The sequence below is a fragment of the Mercurialis annua genome, linkage group LG5 (assembly GCF_937616625.2).
Source record: "Mercurialis annua linkage group LG5, ddMerAnnu1.2, whole genome shotgun sequence".
NCBI lineage: Eukaryota > Viridiplantae > Streptophyta > Magnoliopsida > Malpighiales > Euphorbiaceae > Mercurialis > Mercurialis annua.
The window spans coordinates 46,711,506-46,733,359 of NC_065574.1; the positions used below are offsets into that span (position 1 = coordinate 46,711,506).

The window sequence follows — 21,854 nt, forward strand, 5'->3', positions numbered from 1 at the left end:
TAAAAAATTTAAGGTTGAGCATTTTTCTACCAAATTTTAAGATTTGGTCTTAAATCGTCATTAATACAAAAAGTGAAATTTTATATAAAAATAACTTTATAAATATTATGAGCGTCCTAATTTTAATTTTCTTATAATTATATTATAGGTTTATTATTTTTTATAGTGCATATAAAGAAATGAATTAATATATATATATTATGTAGTTTAGACATACTATCAATGATGCAAGAAAAGAGATTGTAAATGTTAACCCGTCAAATAAATATATAAAAAAAATTGCCTTCTTTTTCAGAATAATTCTTGATGTGTGTTTCCCACCAAGAGTACCCTTTTAGTTGTTTTTATTTGTTTTTTAGTCACCAAAGTTATTAAAGAAATATTGTACATATATACAAATATGTTTAGTCCATGCATAAATGGTCCATAAGCTATGAATGAGTACATATTCCTATTAATAGCTAAGTTTGAGATATTGCATTAAATGGTAAGAGATATGTCATGTATGGTTTATGTAGGTGAATATTCAAAGTGAGGTTGTACTTAGAGGTGAGAAATATGTTGTTTTGGTAATCTTTTTTGCTTTTGAAGATAAGTTGATAGACGTACATTTCTTTGGTACCAACCAAAAGGAATCGCATTTATTTTTATTTTTCTTTCACAAGTATATATGCATGTTCAAGTGGTAGATATTTTGTATGTCTATTAACAAGAAAAATTAAACTAGATGGATGAAATTAAGGGTTAATTGCAAATTTATATACGAACTTTATTCTAATTTGCAATTACAATATAAATTTTAAAACTTGGCAATATTAGTATCCAACTTTACACTTTTGGCAAATTGATACATCAAACACAAAAAACACTAACGTGGATATTATAATATACCGTCATGTGCCGTCACGTGATTGGCCGGTGTACCAATTCGCCAAAAATAAAAGTGTGTTACTGACGTTGCCGAATTTCAAAATTTATGTTGTAATTACAAATTAGGATAAAGTTCGTGTATGTGCAATTAGTCCTGAAATTAATGAAAGAAAATATCAAGTTTTTCAAGTGGGGGGTGGTAAAGGAGAAAAGGAGTTTTGGTATTATTTTGTGATGATAATGGATATGTGGCCGTCCAAATATTCTTGATTCTTGACAGAATTATTCATGATTTGTCTATTGGCTAAATATTCAGTTTCATTTTAGTGTATAGATATTAACAGTTTAGTCTAATGGATAAAAAAACTATGTTTATTGTTTTATGAATTTAACTACAGAAAATTAAGTTTGAGAACTTTTATTCACTTTTAATGATTGACAAGAAACTTAATGACCAAATTACTTTAAAGCAACTCACATTTGTTACAATTCACACTTTGATTTCTCTTATTTGAAAATCAAACGATTTGGTCCCTCACTTTTGATTTTGTCAACAATTTAGTCACTCCGTCTTTTTTTTGTGTTAATCAACAAAATTAAAGGACTTAGAAGTGAACTAATTTCAAACTTGAAGGAAAAAATCGTAAAATAAAAATAAAAATAGGGGACCAAATTGTTTTTTATTTTCTTTATTTAGTCCTTTGACTCGGTTGACTAGCATTAAAAATGAATAGAAAGATTAAATCGTTGACGTGAACTAAAGTGAGGGAGCAAATTATTTGATTTTCAAATAAGAGATACCATAATATGAATTATAATATATGTAGGGGGTTTTAGAGTAATTTGCTCAAATTTAATTGAATCATAAAATTTCTCAATAGGCATATGGCGAGTTCACATGAAAACATTTAAACTTTAAAGTTATTTATATTTGATTACAAAATAAAGTAATTTAAAAAATTGAACTAATTGTTCCTAAAATAATTCATAGGTAATTTTTTCTAATTCATGATTGAAAACACTAATTTAAAAAACATATTACAATTGTATCATGAGGGATCTCCAACTCAACTCTAAAAACAAATTGAGTCCCATCATCTAGAATTAACCAATTTCAAGACAACTCTACAAATTCATTTTTTTAGGGTTTTGAGTAGTGAAGTCTACATATACTAATATGGGCTTAGTAAAGTTCGAACTCTCACAGTCAATTCTAAAATTAGATTAAGTTTGTAAATGACAATTGATTTTTTAAGATAAAAAGAAATTGATTTTTTATATTTTTTTTTTAAAAAAATGATGATTCTATAAGTAAAATCACAAAAAGTGGAAGGCAAAAGAAAAAATCGATTAACTACTGGTTAAAAAGACTAAAAATTAATTGTTATTTACAAATTGTATATATTTGTCAAATAGTAATTATGTTTTATTTCATTTGGCAAATTTTTAAAAGAACCTAATATTTTTTGTTTTTTAATATTTGTAGTCATTCCCTTTATCCAATAAATTTTTTATATAACCTTCAATCAATATATTTTTTAATGTAGCAAGAGTAAGATATTTTTGAAATTACAAAAAAAAAAAAATACTATCATAAAAGTGTGTTATTTTTTATAATTTATTAAAACTTGTCGTCATAAATTGCACTTAAATTCCAATATAATAAAGGCCTAATTACTTAAAAAGCACTCACCTTATAACTTTTTTCATTTATATCATAACCTAAGAAAATTTTCAATTGTACCCTATTTTCAATTTTTAATGTTTCATTTTTACCCTACTGAATTAAATTGAGCTATTTTCTTTTAAAAAAAAGTTTAAATTAGTTCTTCATTTGTATTTTTTCAAATAGAAAATTGGTATGATATAATCCCTCTATTTAATTGTTTTTAATATTTTCATTCTTACGTTAATTAAATAATCAAAAATTTTGTTTTAGGGTACAGATGGAACATAAAAATCGAAAATATATACTTGAAAATTTTCCTAGGTCATGGTATAAATAAAAAAAAGTTACATTATGCCCAACTTCTCTCATGGCGTGAGACTTAGTCTCGCGTCGTGAGAGACTGTCTCGCGTCGTGAGAGACTGTCTCGCGTCGCGAGACTAAGTCTCGCGTCGCGAGACAATGTCCCCCGTCGCGAGACAATGTCCCCCGTAGCGAGACATCAAGTCAGCCACCTTACATCATGTTTTTTCCGCTTTTAACCCTCTGAATTCATTTCGACATCTTTTTACACTTATAACCCTCAAAATCCATCTCTAAAACTATTAAAAACGGCAATAACAACGTGATTCCAACGTGTTCGATTCGACCGCAACGTAACAATACAAAAACAGCCATATAACTATCAAACCACTCAACCAAAACGTCAAGCTTATCTTGATATGATGCTTGAGAGTGATAGAGATCAAAATTCTGAAGAGAACGGAACAAAAATCGCGTGATTTGGATGTCGAACGGTAAAACCCTAATGATCGCAAGTTTTTCTTCGTTTTCCTTCTCTAATTGTCACGACCCATTTTCATGAATCGCGACCGGCGCTAGGGTATGGGTATAGTTGTACCAAAACCCGTAGCTAGCCTTGCGGATAATCAATTTATAACATTTAAACAATGTACCTGCATAAAACCACATGCTCGGGGGCAACCGAGACTTCAGCCTAGTCTAGCAGTACATAAAGCAATATATATTTAAATTACGCTTATCTCAGAAAAATCTCCAACAGTATGGCAATATAATATAAATACCATAAACACTGTAATCATGCCAAAAGCGATAAAGTAATAGTTGGACAAATCCAACAACAATAGTCAAAAATATAAATAAAAGACTAAGACATGAATAACTGATACTACTACTGCGGTCTAAGAGTTTAAAACAGTTCGACTCTTTTATTCTGAAAAATAAAAACCTCCGAGAATGAAGAAACGGAGATCGACCAAAGCTCAAATCATAAACCTGGAAAATTTGGGAAAACAACGGGGTCAGATTTACTGAGTAGAGTTTATATAACCATTTACATTTATTAAGTTAAAAACCTTTAAAACGTTTAATAAAACATTTTCATTATGGATTATCAATGAAACCCTAAACCACAATTCTAAATCCATTGTCCTGTCGGTGAGACGTATCTCAATAACCGATCCCCGACTATCACTTAATAAATAGTGAGCCCAGGAGACGTATCTTCCACCGGTGCCCTCACTAAGGTGAGACGTATCTCAAACCTACCTCAATACCATAATCATTACCGGTGCGCACGCAGTCCCGATGATGCCCATCGAGTAGCACGTTCCAAATCAAGTCCACAATGCCGAAAACAGTTCAAAAGCTGCTTATACATATATATATATATAATATAATAATTGCTTAATAAAGAGGTAAATAGAGATATAAACTCACTGCTTGCTATTCCACGTGAAACTTGGCAAGCAATTTAAATCTTGTTCGCCTATGAAGTACGAACAGTCGACGGGTCTAGACAAGGTATAAAATCATAATTAAAAACAGACCCTAACTCTTGAGAGTACTAGACACCACATAGGACTAGCACAAACAACAAACCACGGTAAAGCAATTCAGAGTAAACACAAAGCTCAATAAATTGTAATGCCCAAAATAATACAGTCTATTGAGTTCTCGCTTAAAATACATTTCGGAAAAATATATTATTTAATTCATAATTAAATAATAAATAATAATAAATTAAATCAATTTTCAAATAGTGGGTTAGCCGAGTTACCGATAGCTACCAAGCTAACCTCACATGTCAGGCGACCCAAGTCTAACCCGACCCAAATATTTTATCAATACTATAAATCATAATTTATAATTATAAAATGATACTCTTGATAAAATAATAATTAAATATTAAAACAGAACTCAATAGCTTAAACACTAGTAACCAATAATTACTGACAATTTACTTAACTAAAATAATTTAAGAAAATAATTAAAAATTAAAACGTAAATTAGCCGAATTGGCACACCAAGTCAACAATTTAAAATTGACAATTACCCAAATAATTTTTCGTTTACAAGATTGTAATATAACTTATCGTTTTCAAAATATAATAAAAAAAATAATATAATCGATACTAATACTATTTTTAGATTTAATATAATTAGCAAAATTTAGAAATCAAAACGATAATCTAAAATACGGTTTTAAAATTTGTATTTAACCAAATTTTAAATTTAGATCAACATGATTATATCTTCAAATATAATCAATTCGTATAGCCAAAATAATTTAATAAACTACTTTAAAAATTAATTTATAAGTTTAATTCAAATTGGCATGTTAAATCTAATATTTATAAAACGATTTAAATTAAAATCAAACCAATATTATTATTCTATGTGGATAAAATCATCACTTAATTAGATTATTAATCAAAACAAAATTTTGATTAACCAACCTATAACTGAACCAATCAACATTTAATTTGATTAAATATCAAACAATACTTGGCATATAAACCCACTCAAATTTTTAAAATGGCATTATAAACTTGCCGCAAGAAATTAGAAATGTAATGTATTAGTTGTTCCTATTAGGGACAAGTTGCAGATTTGCCCAATTAAATATGAAACAATGTTGGCCTATTTGCTTAACTAAGCAAACCAATATAAATAATAAAAGAATCACACAAAAAAGGCTTAATCACTCAAAAACCCCTCACCTTTAAACTTTTTTTCAATTCCACCCCGACGTTGAAAATTTGTCAATTTTACCCACTTTTGAATTTTCCATTTTCAATTGTACCCCAATATTTTAATTTTTGTTAATTTTTTCACTTAAATGATGAAATCATTCAATTAATTAAGTCTAAACATGAAATTAAATTCTTTTTTATTCAAAAAAGTACAAATAAGTCCTTTATTTTTAAAAACTAACTAAAAACCATAATCAAATTAACACTAATTTAAATTCTTAATTAATTTAACTAAATTTAAATAAATTTTAAAATTATACAATTAATATATGCGAGACATGGAGAATGTTTTAAACAAATTTCCAAACGCAAAAGACGTTAATTTAATTTTTCAGGGTACAATTGAAACACAAAAATGTAAAATAGGGTAAAATTGACAAATTTTCAACGTCAGGGTATGATTGAAAAGGGGCTAAAAGGTCGGGGTTTTTTAAGACATTAGGCCCAAAAAAAACCATACCCATCAATTATTTCAAACACAACAGATTATACATGATACCAAAAGTTAGTAAACTAATTAAGATATGAAACCGATTTATGCCCAAGTAAAAATGTAAATTTCAAAGATATTTGAGAGAATGAGAATACCTTGTAACGAAGAATCAATTTGAATCAAACAGTTGAAATTCGATGTTTTTGTTCTTTTTTTCTTTCAGCGTTGTTAATGTCTATATAAAGAATAGTTAGGAGTCCTTATATACACTTAGCTAGATTAGGGTTTTATTTAAAATAGATAAAATTCCAGCCTTATCCCTTATCTCTTTCTTTACTTTATTTTATTATTGTTATTATTATTATTATTATTATTATTATTATTATTATTTTGGGTCTTACACAACAAAGGTTGAATTCTTATAAGGCCCACAAGTGATGAAGGAGCAAACCCAAAATGTATTCAACGAGTCAAACGAGACAGCCAAATCACAAAAACAATTAACCCGACATAATTTACAATAAAAAGAAAAAAAATACGGGGTATTACATTCTCCCCAACTTATATAAAATTCGTCTTCGAATTTAAAATAAAAACGACTAACGTAGTACACAACATAAATTACATACAGAACGCATATAACCAACGTAAAACTCACGAACCAGATATTTAAGGTAAACAAGGACAACAATAATAATAATTATGCGTAACGAACTCCGTCTCTTAAGAACATTCCCCAACCAAGTAACCAATAAAATCAAAACCATACAGTAATTAAGCCCTATCGAGTTCCATTTGAAAATATAATCCGGAAACCTTTTCAAACCATTTGGTAAAACAACTTAAAAGAAAACAAAATGGTATTTAGCCGAGTCAACCAAGACTTCCAAACTTAAATCACGTGTCGGGCGACCCAAGTCAAACCCGAAACAAAGAAACCCCAATATAACCAATGTTTTAAATCTGAAAATTCATTTGATAAAATAACATGAAGTTTGAAAAGTAACGGAACTCAACATTACTTAACTAGTCAACAATTGACAACACGCAGCCAGAGTGTTCGATTAAATCCAGAATAACAAACATGCTAAAAATGGCACCACAAGCCACTACATAGTAATTACGTGCTTAACGACTTAAACGCTTGCGCAAGAAAAACTAAACAGGTTGTTCCTCGAACAATAACTCAATACTATAGCTCATACGCTAAACAATCTCAAATGGTCACAAAAAGTAATAACACTAACTTTCACTTGACATAAATGATAACACCATATCTAGGTGACACGAGGGAAAACAAACTCTCCCACTAAAGTTTTGACTGAAAAAGTTAAAATAATCTAAAACGAAACCTCGAATCTCTTGCAATGATAACTCCAAACAAAATTTCCACTCGGAAAGGTTAACTCAAGACGAAACATGCCGAAAATATATGGGGTATTACATTCTCCCCAACCTATGAAAAACTTGACCTCGAATTTTTTAAATGTGAAACCGACTCGCAGTTTAAACGGTCACAACACACTTATGCGCAAAATTTCGATTCTAATAACTTAGTGCCCCAACGATCACTCGATCAACATAATGTAAATAATCAACAATTATCCAATTAAGAACCACAATTACTCTTTACAAGTTGGCTTCCAAAACTAACTTAAATTTATATGATTACTAACTCCATATTATCAAAGTTCAAGAACAAGCCCTAAGCTCAACTATAGTGCTTACAATTCCACACTCTATCGTTTCATACATGGTATTAAAAACACAAGCTGAAAAAAAAATCTTCCGTTCTACAACACCTACTCACTTATCCACTTATAACGAGCTCAGCACCCAAAGCAATCGATAACTATACTCCACAACAACTAATTAATATTTTGGCCAAAAACAACCGCTATTTGAATCATTTGATCCAACGATTAACACCAATTTCGATAACGCCATTAACTTCATGAATCATAAATACAAAACTCTTACCGTCATTCAAAAGAATACGTAAACTTAAGTCATGATAACAGAATCTCCAGCTGAGCAACAAAATCTCAATCCTAGTTATTCCTCCAATCATTTAAAAATAAAATAGGTCGTAATAATCTAAGTATCTAATCATCAACTCACATTCTAACTATTTCTCACAAACTTAACTTAATTCCATACAAAATATTGTTTTTGAACAAAACGATATGAAAACTCTCAACAATTAAACCCTCAATCTATAGTGTCGACAAACCAACTTTGTTGTCGAAACTCATCAAACACAATCATCAGATTTTTTTTTTTCAAATCAACTAGTTCATATACCCAAATCAAATCTAAATTCTCAAAAAAAAAATTCCATCAATTGACTATAAACTCCTATACAACAAGAAATCACTACGACCAATTTACCCGACCAGATTGTTAGTTATTCTCAAAACCAACCTATGAAAGTATAAAATTTTCAAATACGCAAAACATTTTATATTCAAAATTTTCCACCTCACCTTTAAAAAGACTTCACATTTTACACCTTCTTTTTATATATCAAAGTCGAAGTACTTTTACGTTGGAAAACCATAAATATTGCAAACCCCTGAAAATTTTCAAAATATTTGCCTTTTTTTAAAAAAAAAAAAAAATAAAAAAATAAAAAAAATTCTCATATTCTCCTTACTTTTAAATAAGTTTGCAATTTGTGAATCCGTTCAACTGATAAAACTTATGTGATCAGTAAATCAAACTTGCTAAATAATTTATCTTTTTCTCGTAAATAATCAAACTGTGAAAAAAATTCTCCGTATTCAAAATACACATTGAAGTTTCAAAATATCCAAAATTTAAGTCGCTCTTAAGTCTTACTCTCAAACAAAAACACGATTTGAAGAATCATTCAACCGAAAAAAAATTAATTATTCTTTTTTAATCAAATTTGACAAAATTCTTTTCTTTCCACACGGACGTAAAATTTAGTGATGCATATCTCTTTGTTTACGAAAACACCTTGATATCAATATACCGAAACATTTGAATAAACAACTTACTTTTAAAATTTCAGTGTAAAAAACATAAATGCAGCATAACTAAATCCCTTAATCTAACAATCCTCTAATCAAAATCGTAAATTTTTCACGAAAGTTTTTTTTTTAATCTACATATAACTATATACCTCACTTAGCACAACTAAATTCTCGCATGCAACCTTAAAATATTCCTTCAACTCCATTCTTACAATCTACCGAATCATACGATACCACCAAAACAAATCAAAACAATATCTCCACTAAAACTCATAAGCATAAAGTAATATTCAATAAAACTCCAAATAAACTGAAACTTAATTCAGAGAAAACAACAGATCACATACATTTCTACAAAACTTACCACCAATTCCCACATTACACCGAATCAACTTAATGAGAACACCAGCGTATTAAATACACCGATTTATCATCTCGGGTCAGGATTTCCAATATCGTTTTCCAGTATAATCAGAAACCACCAACCGTTCCAAGGAAAAAAAATATTCCCTACACTTCCTCGATATCGAAACCCAAAGATTTCGACTCACAAACAAAACACCAAATCTATCGAAACTAAAAATGAAGACAAAAGCAACTGAGGTCTAAACAAAGATCTTACTCACAAATTAAGAACATACAACAAGGTAAGCCATCCATGAGCACATGAATTAATTCATCTCACGTGTTACTCCGAACGAAGAGAAAAAATAAAAACAATCAAAATAGTTCAACCAAACATGACATTCAGCAAAATCAGCTCAACATATTGAAAAGACCAAAATCAAGACATGCTACAACAATCTTGAATTTTCGTATAAAAATCAACTTGTAATTATATCATCTTATAAGAGTGCACTTCCAAATTCATTTTGAAATTTAAAGTCAATCATTAAACTTTTCAAGATCAAGTTTGAGCCTCATGGTTTTTTTTTATTTTTTTTATTTTTTTTTTTTAAAAAAAATCATTTTTCGGAAAAACCTTCTTTACAAATTAATTGCTTAGAAGTACCCTATTATCTTAATTCGCAAAACCATCGAGTTAGCCGAGTTATTACAACTTCCAAGCTCAACTCCTAAATTTGGGTGACCCAAGTAAAACACAAAACAACCGTTTATAAAATGTATTCTAAATATTTGTAAATACAGAAAATGCACTTAAAACAAAATCTCAATTTTTTTTTAAATAAGAAGCTCGACGTCACCCAATAACTCATCAGACTCATCACTCGAGTGAGAAAACAATTTTTTTTTTAAACAACCTTATTAGAAACAAAAACTTCAGTTAAACTAGCAAATCGAGTACAAGACCAACAACATCAAAGTGTTGACAAATTACAAAATGGTAAAATCACAAATATAATATTAAAATGTCAAAACGATATTTCCTTTTAAAATAATTTTATTTCGAAGACAGATGTTTTAGAAACAACAATTCAGATGTAATTTTTAATTTTTTTTTAAAATACGAGAAATTCATTTTATTTCAAAAGAATAACCTTTTTGTAATCATTAGTCAAATGTAAGAATTTGAAATACATGAATTTAATTTTTTATTGGCAAGATACTAAAATAATATTTTAGGGTGTCGTGTCCAGACTACCCATATGACTTTTTATGTCAAAACACCAATTAGGCCAAAGTAATTTTCTTAAGAAAATTTAAAATAATACGTGGCCAACAACGTAATCTACAAAACGTGATAAACCAAATTCAGTCAAAAATCATTTAAAACCGAAACAATGTCAAAGCCTGACAAAATATCATTTTTAAAATCAAGGCTTCCGGCCAACGCCAAAATTACTCAAAAAACAATTCAACATCAACAATTTTATCAAAGGCATAATATCCATAATACTATCACCCAGTAAGACACATCAACTACATGATAAGAAAAATAACGTCATGCCCAAGCATGAATTAAAGCAACTTATCAGAATAAGATTTCCCGAGAAATCAAAAGCAATTTAAAATCATACAAGCGAAACGGCATCAATAACAAAAACAATATTAGCATCAAATCAAGACATAAAAATGACTGACTCGACACATTCCTATCGGTATAGGCGGAAAGTTTAAAATTAAAAGATGACGTTTTAAAAGACAAGACACGAATCCTAATTCCGCAGTAGTACCTATGACTCAATAACAACTTAATAGAGTAAACACATAGCATGCAAATGGCCTTGGTTTGAAACCAATGCTCTGATACCAAGTTTGTCACGACCCATTTTCATGAATCGCGACCGGCGCTAGGGTATGGGTATAGTTGTACCAAAACCCGTAGCTAGCCTTGCGGATAATCAATTTATAACATTTAAACAATGTACCTGCATAAAACCACATGCTCGGGGGCAACCGAGACTTCAGCCTAGTCTAGCAGTACATAAAGCAATATATATTTAAATTACGCTTATCTCAGAAAAATCTCCAACAGTATGGCAATATAATATAAATACCATAAACACTGTAATCATGCCAAAAGCGATAAAGTAATAGTTGGACAAATCCAACAACAATAGTCAAAAATATAAATAAAAGACTAAGACATGAATAACTGATACTACTACTGCGGTCTAAGAGTTTAAAACAGTTCGACTCTTTTATTCTGAAAAATAAAAACCTCCGAGAATGAAGAAACGGAGATCGACCAAAGCTCAAATCATAAACCTGGAAAATTTGGGAAAACAACGGGGTCAGATTTACTGAGTAGAGTTTATATAACCATTTACATTTATTAAGTTAAAAACCTTTAAAACGTTTAATAAAACATTTTCATTATGGATTATCAATGAAACCCTAAACCACAATTCTAAATCCATTGTCGTGTCGGTGAGACGTATCTCAATAACCGATCCCCGACTATCACTTAATAAATAGTGAGCCCAGGAGACGTATCTTCCACCGGTGCCCTCACTAAGGTGAGACGTATCTCAAACCTACCTCAATACCATAATCATTACCGGTGCGCACGCAGTCCCGATGATGCCCATCGAGTAGCACGTTCCAAATCAAGTCCACAATGCCGAAAACAGTTCAAAAGCTGCTTATACATATATATATACAAAATATAATAATTGCTTAATAAAGAGGTAAATAGAGATATAAACTCACTGCTTGCTATTCCACGTGAAACTTGGCAAGCAATTTAAATCTTGTTCGCCTATGAAGTACGAACAGTCGACGGGTCTAGACAAGGTATAAAATCATAATTAAAAACAGACCCTAACTCTTGAGAGTACTAGACACCACATAGGACTAGCACAAACAACAAACCACGGTAAAGCAATTCAGAGTAAACACAAAGCTCAATAAATTGTAATGCCCAAAATAATACAGTCTATTGAGTTCTCGCTTAAAATACATTTCGGAAAAATATATTATTTAATTCATAATTAAATAATAAATAATAATAAATTAAATCAATTTTCAAATAGTGGGTTAGCCGAGTTACCGATAGCTACCAAGCTAACCTCACATGTCAGGCGACCCAAGTCTAACCCGACCCAAATATTTTATCAATACTATAAATCATAATTTATAATTATAAAATGATACTCTTGATAAAATAATAATTAAATATTAAAACAGAACTCAATAGCTTAAACACTAGTAACCAATAATTACTGACAATTTACTTAACTAAAATAATTTAAGAAAATAATTAAAAATTAAAACGTAAATTAGCCGAATTGGCACACCAAGTCAACAATTTAAAATTGACAATTACCCAAATAATTTTTCGTTTACAAGATTGTAATATAACTTATCATTTTCAAAATATGATAAAAAAAATAATATAATCGATACTAATACTATTTTTAGATTTAATATAATTAGCAAAATTTAGAAATCAAAACGATAATCTAAAATACGGTTTTAAAATTTGTATTTAACCAAATTTTAAATTTAGATCAACATGATTATATCTTCAAATATAATCAATTCGTATAGCCAAAATAATTTAATAAACTACTTTAAAAATTAATTTATAAGTTTAATTCAAATTGGCATGTTAAATCTAATATTTATAAAACGATTTAAATTAAAATCAAACCAATATTATTATTCTATGTGGATAAAATCATCACTTAATTAGATTATTAATCAAAACAAAATTTTGATTAACCAACCTATAACTGAACCAATCAACATTTAATTTGATTAAATATCAAACAATACTTGGCATATAAACCCACTCAAATTTTTAAAATGGCATTATAAACTTGCCGCAAGAAATTAGAAATGTAATGTATTAGTTGTTCCTATTAGGGACAAGTTGCAGATTTGCCCAATTAAATATGAAACAATGTTGGCCTATTTGCTTAACTAAGCAAACCAATATAAATAATAAAAGAATCACAAAAAAAACCATACCCATCAATTATTTCAAACACAACAGATTATACATGATACCAAAAGTTAGTAAACTAATTAAGATATGAAACCGATTTATGCCCAAGTAAAAATGTAAATTTCAAAGATATTTGAGAGAATGAGAATACCTTGTAACGAAGAATCAATTTGAATCAAACAGTTGAAATTCGATGTTTTTGTTCTTTTTTTCTTTCAGCGTTGTTAATGTATATATAAAGAATAGTTAGGAGTCCTTATATACACTTAGCTAGATTAGGGTTTTATTTAAAATAGATAAAATTCCAGCCTTAGCCCTTATCTCTTTCTTTACTTTATTTTATTATTGTTATTATTATTATTATTATTATTATTATTATTATTATTATTATTTTGGGTCTTACACAACAAAGGTTGAATTCTTATAAGGCCCACAAGTGATGAAGGAGCAAACCCAAAATGTATTCAACGAGTCAAACGAGACAGCCAAATCACAAAAACAATTAACCCGACATAATTTACAATAAAAAGAAAAAAATACGGGGTATTACACTAATGCTTCTTCTTCTTCTTCTTCTTAAATTCATATTCATGTGAATTTGGTATAATTTTGGTTAATTAGCTTCTTTAATTCCTCATTTCTTTAGTTTTAACCATTTCTCTTTCAAACTTTCTATTTTAAATAATTCATCAATTACTCGCTTTGACTCAATTACATACGTATTATTTATACCCAAATAAATAATACTAATTCAAAATTGAAATTTTCCATCGATAATCTTTTAATTTTAATTCCCGATAATTAATTTATAATTTACCAATTTGGGACCTAAACTTTATTTTAACAATTTTTCTCACACCGTTAGTCGCAATTCTTAATTACCCTTTAATTAAATTCTAATATCAAACTTTCCGTATTAGAATTCTTAAAACCGACCTACTCGGGTCTTATCTTATCCAATCACTTTGATAATCTTCATCCTACTAACTCGGGTTATCGAAAAAAGACTAATTGCCTACGTCGGCAACATCAAACGTACGGGGTATTACAACGTGTCATGAAACGTATACAACAAGAAGCCATCCAAAGGTCACACACATTAATGTCAAAATAACCGAACAAGTCAGAAAAACCAAATAGATCAGAGAAACCAAACAGGTTAGAAAAATCAAACATATCAGAAAAACCGAACAGGTCAGAAAAACCGAACAGGTCAGAAAACTGAACAAGTTAGAAAAATCGAATAAGTAAAAACTGAACAAACAAAAACCAAGAACTGACATAAATATCCGTAGAACTGGGGGGGACTTGTAATAACAAGATAGATGGAACAATCTCAAAAAAGGAACTTAATCGAGTATCCTCACCTCTAAAATCGATATTGCCCATAAAGGTAAACAAAACAAACACCAATAGCAAAGAACGAGCTCGGCATCAACCGAGCAGGACAAGATATCGTCTCGGCAGTCCGACCAAGCTTCAGTAATAAAAGACCTGCTCGGCTAATCGAACATGATCTCATAAAGCATAATGACCATCTCGGACGACCGAGCAGGATTTGCCCTGATTATAAGGACATAGTTTGAAAGAAGGTACTCTGACATTTTCAACATTCTCTGCACAGACAAAGAGATTTACATCAGACCTGTCGGCCTAAACTAAGAGGCAACAAAGGCATAGTATAAAAGACTTAGGAAAAGTAGGTGAAAAGGTTAATACTCTTTTCTCTCAAACTCTTAACTCCTTTCACTTCTCTCTTCTTTCTCTAACTAAACAGTTATTGACTTGACCGTCGGAGAGGTTTGTCGGAATCCCCTTCCGGCACCCTTCTAATAGCCGTGTTGTGGCTTTCAGGTACTCTCCGGAAGACATTCCGGACCTCAGACTCCTTAGGCGATTCACAAGTTATCACGGTTGTTCATCCTCTTTGGATGAACATATGGCTCTTCATCCAAAAAGGATGAACGAAGTTCGTCACTGTGGCCGGAATAAGTGGTAAGGCCGTAGTGCGAGAGAGGAGGTGACGGTGGTCGGAGAGCGGTGTGGCGGAATTAAAATTAAATATTTTTATTAAATAGAATTTCAATTAGATTAAAATTATAGATTAAATTAGAATTAATTATGATTAATTAAGTTAATTAAATGAAATTAAGAAACTCACATCCTTTTCGATAGAAAACGCAAAATACGGGTTACTTTGATCCAATTTTTATTTCGATGAATTTACCGGAGTTACGGCGTGTAAATATTTTAAAAAAAAATCGATTAATTTTTATTGAAAAAAATAAAAATAAGTTAAATTAGTGTTTAATTTAAAGGCAAACTCGGACTTATGAGAGAAACATTAAGGGCTTATATATGTGTGCTTATGTGTACTAGACATGTCAGTCATGTCAGCATCCACGTAGGGAAAAGATGACGGAAAATTTGAATTATTTAATCCCGTCAAAATAAGGGTATAAATAGGCCAGTTTTGAAACGTTAGGGGTACATTTCAGCCAAAATCAAACGTAGTGGCAAATCTTGACCTTAGGATAAACATTAGGGACATAAACAAACCTTTTCCCATTAGGAAACAAGACAAAAAAATGCAAATATGAAATTATTAATTAGCTAATTCTTTGATTGGTACATTAAGGATTTTTATAATTAATAATCCAAACCAAATCATTTTTAGTGCTCTTTAAATGATTATCTTTCCAACTCGATCGCTAGGGAGGACCACCAGTCGATGAGAAAAAAATTGATCCTCTAAGTTTTAAGAAAAATGTCTAAAAATGACACTTATATTATTCCATTTCTCACTTAGTCCCTTTATATTTTTCGAGTTGCAATTACAATCCTCGTAAAATCAAAATTTAACAAAACACATGACAGGTTTTAGTGAGAGTAATATTAGGTATACAGATAGAAAAAAATCAAAATACACATAAACAAGAAAACATATGGAAGAAAAAAGTAATGTTAGATATTTTTGATTTATATTTTGTAAGAGAAAGACATAGAAAATAAATGGAAAAAATGATAATGTGACTCACACTCTTAATGGATCACTCATATATCTTTCATGTAAGTTCCATAAAAGATTAAGTAAATTCCATTAAGATTAATTTGTGCTTTTTTTGTTAAGTTTTAATATATGAAGGTCATAATTGATATCTGAAATAATATAAAAGGATTAAGTGAAAAATGAGGTAAACATGAAGATCATATTTGTACCTTTACCCAAAATTAAAAGCGCTCACAAAGTGGAATTTTCTAATGTAAGTATCTACTTAAGGACCACTTATCACCATCTATTAATTATTAGATGTGGCCCCGGATTAACCTATGTTCTATATCAAAGAAAGTGACAATTTCCATTGCCTAGTTTTTTAACTTTAATTTTTATATATATTCATGGATTTTATTTTGTGGTTGATTTCAAATAGAGGTCGTTTTTTCGGTGTTAATGGTCCAAAATCTAATCTTTATTTTAGAATTTTAATCAAATTTAGAAAGACTTACAATCATTTTAGTTGAATTTTTTTATAGGCTTAATCACAAAAAAAAACCCACCTTTTAACTCATTTTCAGTTGCACCCTGACGTTTTAATTTTGTCAGCTGCACCCTAATTCGTATATTTGGATTTCAATTCCACCCTCAAAATCCAATTGGACTCTTTTTCACTCGTGAAAAAATAATAAAAACCCTTATAAAATACTCGTTTGAACTCTTTTTCACACAAAAAGTTAAAAATTGATGACTTATAACTTTTTCCAAATGGAGAAGAAATTAATTTAGTATTTGAGGGTGGAGTTGAAAACCAAAGGTGCGAATTAGGGTGCAGCTGACATTACAACATCAAGGTGCATTTGAAAAGAGATTAAAAAATGGGTTTTTTTTTGTGATTACGCCTTTTTTATATAATGATTTTATTTGACGTGTTTCAATTGCTTTTATAATAAATTAAAAAAATAACCATGGAATATGAGTGTGAAAAAGAACATACATACTTTAATTTGATGCTATGATCTTCAATTGCTTCTCTAAGAAAGCTTGGTTATTTAGTAATATAAATTTTAATTATTCGGGATTGAATGGATTCTTGATTGTGCCTTTATTTTAAGCCTAATTACTTGAAAAATACCCACCTTATAACTTTTCTTCATTTATACTATGATCAAGGAAAATTTTTAATTATAACTTGTTTTCGATTTTTATGTTTCATCTGTACCCAAGATTTAATTATTTTTTGACAATTTTATTAATGTAAGGACAAAAATATTAAAAATAATTAAATAGAAGGATTATATCATAATTTTTTCTATTTGGAAAAATAGAAATGAAGGACCAATTTAAAATTTTGTCAAAGGAAAATAAATTAATTCAATTAATTAAGAGATAAAATATAAAAATTGAAAATATTGTACAATTGAAATTTTTTTTAGGTCATGATACAAATAAAAAAATTATAAGGTAGGTTGTTTTTAAGTAATTAGGCCTTTTGAGTCGTAGTCTTTAGTGTGCATCTTTGTATGCCATTTTTTGTACGAAAGCTTAGAGTATAGTTTTTTTGCCACTTCTTATGGCCTTTAATATACAAATTATTTATCTAAAAAAAAAGAATAAGTTCACTTAAAAAAAATAAGTTCACCTTATATAGGGTATAAATGAATTTTTTTAAGATCATGGTATATATGCAAAAAAGTATCAACGTGAGTGGTTTTTAAGTAATTAGGTCTTTTCTTTTTTATTGTTTGCAAAGTTAATTCAAACTCTTGAATTTTTCTTTATTTACAGATATAGTTTAAACTCTAGAATTTTATTTTTGTTCTTTTTTGTTTATTCGTAGAATTAATCTAAATTCTGATAATTTGAGAGGTTAATATAAACCTCGTTCGCTTTATTTTCTTTGCAATCAATTTTGTAATACCCCGTACGTCTGGCGTTGCAAAAGTAGGCTACGTGTCCGATATAAAATAATGAAGCGGTTAGAAAAGAAGTTATCGGAAGAATTTAATAAGAAAATATTTAAAAAAGGACGAAAATAGGTTGATATTGAAATTTAAAGAAGAAATTTCAATATTTATAATGCCTAAATAGTTTGACGGGACTAAAGAAAATTGTAAGAAAAATTGGAATTTAAAATATGTTAAAGTCCCCAAGAAATTAGAAAATAGAATTTTATTTCCCGGAAAATATAATTTAAATAAATTATTTGCGGGAGTTGATATTTAAGATAATTATATCGATTATTTGGATATTGATATTTGTCAAATGAAGATAAGGACAAAAAAGTGACGGAAATAGTCATTTTTGCTCAATTTGGAAAATTGAGCGTTTTAGCTACAAATTAGTGAAATTAATTACCGAATATAAAATAATAAGATAGCGGAAGAATATTATTTATTTGGATGTAAACAACACGGAATTTATCGAGTTGGAACGATTAAGCGATCGACGGACTAAACTAGGCGAAAGAAAAGTTTGAAATTGAAAGTTGAGGAGGTGGCAAAGTGAGGGATTAAGTTATACATTTTTCCATAAATATATAAGGCAACTCATTTGATTTAAACTCAGAATTATACATATATCTCAGCTCTAGAATCATCATCTTCTTCCTCTTGATGAACACCATGTGCAATTCAACTTCTTAAGGCCATAACTTGCACATTTCTTCACCAAATTGGATGATTTTTGCGGCAACGGAAAGAGGAGAGGATTATCTATCGATCTATGGAATTAAATCAAGGTAAGGATATCTTTATTTGGTTAGGGTTTTGCTGTAAAAATTCTGTTTAGATTGAGCTTAGTATTGATGATGATTTTAAGCTTTAAAATGATGATTAATAAGTTAGAATTGATGGTTTATGGCATGAATTATTATTTATGAGCTGAGTTTGATGTGTTGTGGTGAGATGTGAGAGTTGTGTTAATTGGTTAGGGTTGATTGGTAGGGTTTAATGGAGGTAGGTTTGTTGATGGTGGCTTTTGGAGGCCATGGAGGCTACGGGAAAGGAACCACCGTGCTTCGCACGGTGGGGCTGCGTTTCAGCAGCCATGGTGCGTTGCACCATGGCTGGAGCAGCCCCTCCCCTGCCAAAACAGGGGAGGGCCGAAGGATAGTGAAATGGGGGCTGATGCCACCCTTTCCCGATGGTTGTATCGCTTAAGATCGACGCAAACACTAAGTGTTACGTAACTAGTTTTGAGCATAACGTAAAAACTGTTTTGAATTAAACTTTGAACTAAGATTTTAATGAGTTTAAGGTGGTGATAATGACATGATTAAAGGCTGTAGTAATTGGTGTAATGTTGAGTATATAGGCTGTTTTAGTCGACCGAAACGTTAAAGAGATAACTTGAGAATTTGACGATGTTGCTGGAAATTTTACGCTGCGAAACAGCCATGTTGCAAGGGAAATATTTCGAGCTATTTAGCTCCAAATTAAGTTCCGTTTGTTGGTACGGAAACTTAAGGATGTCTTCTATAAATGTCTAAGTATAAGTTTCTGCTATTTCGGCCTCTAAGTGGCTCAAATAAATCAGAATATTATGTCGCGCATAGCAGTTTTGAAATTTAGGACAGCCCTAAGTTGTTAACTTCGGGGCCAAATTCCGACACCTTCGGGTACTTATCTCAGTCCGAGACCTAAATGAAAGTTGTAGGCGACGTTCTAAACATTAAGAATGTCAATTTTATTTAGTGGTCGGACTGTTTTAAGTAAACGGTTTCAATAGCCGAAGTTGGCTAGAAACCTAGTTTTGGATTAATTAATTATAGTTAGATTGTAATTAATTCGAGTTATTATCGAAATTGTGTAGACTTGACGAGGCGACTACCAATGGAATCCGAAACTTACGGAACGCGAGATCGCTAGGTATTATCGAAGATTATGGATAGCAAGCGGTGAGTATATTTTACTCACTCTTATTATCGTATTAAAAACTATTTTATATATACTATATATATTATTATTATTATTAAATGCATCGCATAAATTATATAGCTTGATTTTATTGGGTTGTTCTTATTGGATTGATTTATATTTGAATTGTTTGTTTATGGAGTGAACTACATTGTATTGGTTTGACTTGTTTGATATATGAATTGTATTACTTTGCTTATGACTTGTCGATTATTTGCCAATGTGAGTTTGTATATGATCCGAAGAAACGAGCTACCTATTGGGCGTCAATAGGCCGTGTGATCACCGGTGTTTATGAAAGTCTAGATATTCGTACATAGATACGTTTGATATGAGCTCATTAAATGTTGATCATATTTATAATTATGAAATGGAATATGTTTGGGTATCGGAAAGGAGGATATTAATTGTGGCAGATACGAGGTAACTCGGTCGAACTATCTCGGGACCCGTATCTGGTGGGTAACTCGGTCGAACTATCTCGGGACCCACAACTTGGGATTAAGTAGTGGCATGATGTAACTCGGTTGAATTATCTCGGGACTATGCCACGTGGTAGCGGGTAACTCGGTCGAACTATCTCGGGACCCGGCCACTCGGACGATATGATTCGAATATGATACGGATTAGGAGAGGTTAAGGAGTTTAAGATTAAGGTTTCGATCGGATCAAATACTTGTCTTAAGTGAATTGTTTGCAATCGCTGTGATTGTATATGTTGAAAATGTTTGAAAATGTGATTGTATATTTATATTTTAAAAATGTTTTAAATGCGATGCTTATTTTGATAATATGGTAAGTAAAGTATAACTCACTCAGCTTAGTAGCTGACCCCCCAATAGTGTGTTTTTCAGGTACCTAGATTCTAGACTTGGCCAGAAGTCCGTCTTTAACCGGAAGTTCCTTTGGCTATGTACAGCCCCGACTTCCGTAGATGCTGCAGTAGTGTGATGTCTGACCAGTGTCGTGGCCTATTACAACAGTGGAATTTTATATGATTTATAGTTGCTGTCTGTTGTGTACATGTTGGTCTGGCTACGATAGTTATGTATTGTACCACGGAGATAAATTCCCGTGATGTAATTTCGACATAGTGGTTTATGCCGGGCTAGTACGTACATGATACGGAAACAATAAGTCCGAGCAGGTTGTATGGTTTTACCAGTGTATATAAATGTATCTTTGTTTAAATGCTGCGTTTGTCAGGTCATTGTATGACTGTTTATTTGCGAAAAAGTTTTAGTGAATTTCAGGCTTGCTACGGGTTTCGGAACTACAGTTCCCATTCCCTAGCGCCGGTCGCGGCCCTCGATTTTGGGTCGTGACAAAGTTGGTATCAGAGCAGTTGGTCCAGTTACCACTGCTAGTCTTTGAAAAGTGTCTGTTAGACCCTAAGTACCTAGGAACTACTGCAACGTATAGAGTCGAGCCTTATTGATTATATGTGTCTGATTGAATTTGCTTGATGTTATAGGTCGTCTATTGTCGAGTGCAACGCGTGTGCGTGAGATTGCTTAAGTGGTTAAGTGAATGTGATATGCTTAGATAGTTAGTCAAGCTTTA

General features: G+C 30.5%; 3 long non-coding RNA genes across 3 annotated transcripts; 1 reads left to right on the top strand and 2 right to left on the bottom strand.

The window, feature by feature from the left end:
- Positions 1-3,546: 3,546 nt before the first annotated feature.
- On the bottom strand, positions 3,547-6,277 carry LOC126680501 (uncharacterized). Its single transcript, XR_007641191.2, has 3 exons — positions 6,182-6,277; positions 4,278-4,352; positions 3,547-3,833 (listed from the first exon to the last, which is right to left on the bottom strand). It is a non-coding gene; the product is annotated as an uncharacterized LOC126680501 (long non-coding RNA).
- A 5,131-nt stretch (positions 6,278-11,408) lies between these two features.
- On the bottom strand, positions 11,409-13,609 carry LOC126680500 (uncharacterized). Its single transcript, XR_007641190.2, has 2 exons — positions 13,531-13,609; positions 11,409-12,214 (listed from the first exon to the last, which is right to left on the bottom strand). It is a non-coding gene; the product is annotated as an uncharacterized LOC126680500 (long non-coding RNA).
- A 5,344-nt stretch (positions 13,610-18,953) lies between these two features.
- Positions 18,954-21,482, top strand: LOC126679991 (uncharacterized). The gene is made up of 3 exons (XR_007641016.1): positions 18,954-19,114; positions 20,188-20,272; positions 21,134-21,482. It is a non-coding gene; the product is annotated as an uncharacterized LOC126679991 (long non-coding RNA).
- The last annotated feature ends 372 nt before the right edge of the window (positions 21,483-21,854 follow it).